Genomic DNA, 3,660 nt, shown 5'->3' with positions numbered 1-3,660 from the left:
GTAGGTGTGCAGCATGGCCGGGGAGAGTGTGGTTGAGGCAGAGGTAGGGATTGCACCCTGGACCCATTCCATCTGCCCATCAATGAATTAGAGGGTCTTTGCGATTTGCGCGGGCCCCCGGTCTTTCGGGCACTGCTTTGTGTGTCCTCTGTTGTGTAAAGGAGGAGGATTGGCCGCTCCATGAGCTGCACAGCGCTGCTGGCGAGGGGGACCGGGCTGCGGAGGTGGAGGTGGAGATAAGCAGTGGTATACGAGAGAGGCTGGCTTTCCCACTGAGATAGACTTTTCCATCACCGGCACCCCTACCTGTCTTCTCCCTTCCTCTACCCTCCCTTCTCACTTACCTGTCCCACCCAATACTCCTTTTCCAGAGGCACATTAACATCACAATTGGAGTGGTGCTTTTAGTCCAGAGATTGCCTCATACGCTCTCATCCCATCCTCTCCATAAGAAACCAACACGGCTGCGACCCTCTTGTATGTTCCATTTCAATTCCCTTTCCTCTAGATACCGCCGCATACTAGACTGATTCCTCTCAGAGATACCTGCACTTGAAGCCTCCCCCCCATCAGACCACAAAGCCCAAATTTCAGGACTGCACTAGGCCTGGGCGAAGCACTACGCTACGCTCGCGTAGTTTGCGAAGTTCGCGCTACTTCGCACTACGCGAACTGCACGTAGCACAGTGCGAACACGCGTAGCGTAGTGTTGCGTAGTGCTGCGGTCATTTTTTGCTTGCTCGCGGTCCTCAACGTCAAGTTGGCGACCGCGAGCAAGCAAAATGACATCCCGGCGAGACTTTGTCCTTGTTCGCGATCGCGAGCATGGAAAATAAACCTCCCGGCGAGATTCCCAACGCGAGGAGGTCAGGTTTCTCATTGCGAGGGGTCGCGTATGCTCGCGACCGCTCGCGATGAGAAACTACCAGTTCGAGTTGAGAAAGCTGCCGCTCGAGTAAAAATCTACTCGAGCAGCAGAAAACTACAGCTCGCACTGTGCAAGATGCCATTTTCAATGATTGCACAGCGCCGGTTGCTTGTCCGCACTGTGCAATCATTGAAAACAACATCTTGCACAGTGCGAACATGTTACTACGCAGTTCGCGAAGTGCTACGCATAGCTCGCGTAGTGCGAACTTCACTTTGCGTAGCTTTGCGAAGTGCTACTTCGCGAACTACGCCCACCCTTAGACTGCACTTCCTATTCCAAGCACAGGATCTCCCCCTTTCCCCTGTAGCTACTGTGCAGTCACCACCAGCCCCCCACCCCCTCCATCCGTGACTGTGTTGGAACTCTCTACCGGCTCCCCTCCCCCGGCGCCCCCCAACCCCTTGAATTCATGTGTCTTCTGTCATGAGTCCGGCCGGCTGCTCCTATGTGAACAGCTTTAAGGCGGAGAACTGGAAGCAGAACCTTCGCGTCATCTACCAGTGCTTCATGTGGCGCGGCACCCCTGAGACCAGGAAACGCAAGGCTAAGTCTTACATTTGTCACGTGTACGGTGTCCACTTGAACAGATTTCACTCTTGCCTCTACTGTGTCTTGGCTGTTTTACAAAGAAACATATCCACGAGCACGCAAAACCAAAACAACATAATTTAGCCATAGACCTTTTGTATGGGGGTATATACTGCTTTATGTGTCAAGATTACATTTACGACAAAGACATGGAACACATTGCCAAAGAAGAACAATGGAAAGCTTGGAAACTACAAGTTTTCACCCCAACATTGGTTTTTCCTTACCAGTATACAATGACAGGAGTTGGAGAGAAGTATTCAACGTGGGAGCCAACAAAACGAGAATTCGAATTGCTACGACATCATCCCAAGAGAAGAAAAATAACCACAAACTGCACCATAGGTCTATGAGGGCTGATCAACCTTGGAAATACGTGTTTTATGAACGGTATCATTCAAGCACTTGCCCACACTCCACTACTGCGAGCCTTTTTCCTTTCAGACAGGCACAAATGTGAAATGCAAACCCCAAGCTCATGTCTTGTTTGTGAAATGTCTACACTCTTTGATATGTTTTACTCTGGGCACCGATCTCCTCACATTCCGTATAGGTTATTGCATCTGGTGTGGACACATGCACAGCATTTAGGAGGGTACGAGCAACAGGAGGCACACAACTGCCTCATCGCTGCATTAGATGTACTACACTGACACTACAAAGATAATGGTTGCGCTAGAGCTGAACACCCCAGGAGTGATGGAGGTTACGATAATGGGAAAAAGGCCAACAATCCTAACCACTGTAACTGCATCATAGACCAAATCTTTACAGGTGGACTGCAGTCTGACGTCACGTGTCAAGTCTGCCATGGTGTTTCCACAATAGTAGACCCATTTTGGGACATAAGTTTGGATTTGCTGGCTCCTCCACCCGTTCTGCCCCTGAGCGATGGCAGTGTGGTGAACGGGGAAAGCCATGTAACAGGAACTACTACACTTGCAGACTGCCTGAGAAGGTTTACACGACCCGAGCATTTAGGAAGCAGCGCCAAAATAAAATGTAGCGGCTGCCATAGTTACCAGGAATCTACCAAACAGCTTACAATGAAGACATTACCGATTGCAGCCTGTTTTCATCTCAAACGGTTTGAACACTCAGCCAAAGTAAGGCGAAAAATCACTACATACGTCTCTTTTCCTCTGGAATTGGACATGATACCGTTTATGGCCTCCAGTAAAGAGAGCAGAATGAATGGGCAGTATCAACAGCCAACAGATAACCTAAACAACGATAATAAGTATTCCTTATTTGCAGTAGTTAATCACCAAGGCACCATGGAGAGTGGGCACTACACAAGCTTTATCCGGCAGCACAAGGACCAGTGGTTCAATTGTGATGACGCCATTATTACTAAGGCTAGCATTAAGGATGTACCAGACAGTGAAGGGTATTTACTTTTCTATCACAAGCAGGTCTTGGAATACTAGTAGCCTTAATCAGCAGTCTGTCAGGATACTAAAACAAAGTAACACGCCTTTTGAATTGACACAAATGCCTGCCTGAAAAGAATTACAAACATTGAAAATGTAAAACCCAACTAGCACTGAGCTGCAGCAGAACCTACATGACTTTGACTCTGAACCAGAGTCAGAATGGAATTAATCAGTGGCACGGCAGTCCCAGGTGGACAGGAATGGGAAGGAGGCTACAAGCGGCCAAACATAAATGAGGATTGGAAGAAGCAAATGACATGGGTGGGGGCTATATGGGAGCTGAGCGACTCTGGCACTAGGACTTGTCTGATGTTCCCCAGGGGAAAATGTGGGGTGGGATAGGGATGCCCTCATCTCCATCAAGCATCTTCTTCATTGGTTCTTCACTCTCCGGCTGGCCAATCATATAACAGTTACAATAAACATAAACAAAATCCAAGCCCATTTTTTATGCACATGGGTCGGAAAAACAGTTAGTGGAAAAAACAAAGGTGTTACTAAAGACAACAAAAGACTTGGAAAGTGTCTTTTTTTTGGTCCTCATTTGCCTTGCCCTCAGTATGGGAAATTTCAACCACCTTACATGGCCCAAAAGCGTAGAATGTTATAATGGTGGCGTGCATGACCCATTACCGGAGGGGCTTTCAACAACTCCATCTAGGTATGTTACAACCTACAGGACCATTGATGGACCTAGGCAAAAAC

At 48.3% G+C, this 3,660-nt stretch overlaps 1 pseudogene; it reads left to right on the top strand.

Moving 5' to 3' along the window:
- Nucleotides 1-1,354: 1,354 nt before the first annotated feature.
- Nucleotides 1,355-2,949, top strand: LOC146866127 (ubiquitin carboxyl-terminal hydrolase 22-A pseudogene; annotated as a pseudogene).
- Nucleotides 2,950-3,660: the final 711 nt, after the last annotated feature.

This window comes from Triturus cristatus, chromosome 2_1 (genome assembly GCF_964204655.1).
Source record: "Triturus cristatus chromosome 2_1, aTriCri1.1, whole genome shotgun sequence".
In the NCBI taxonomy this organism is placed as follows: Eukaryota; Metazoa; Chordata; class Amphibia; order Caudata; family Salamandridae; genus Triturus; species Triturus cristatus.
Note: the sequence above shows the minus strand (reverse complement) of the source record. Positions and strands in the feature narration are given on the sequence as shown.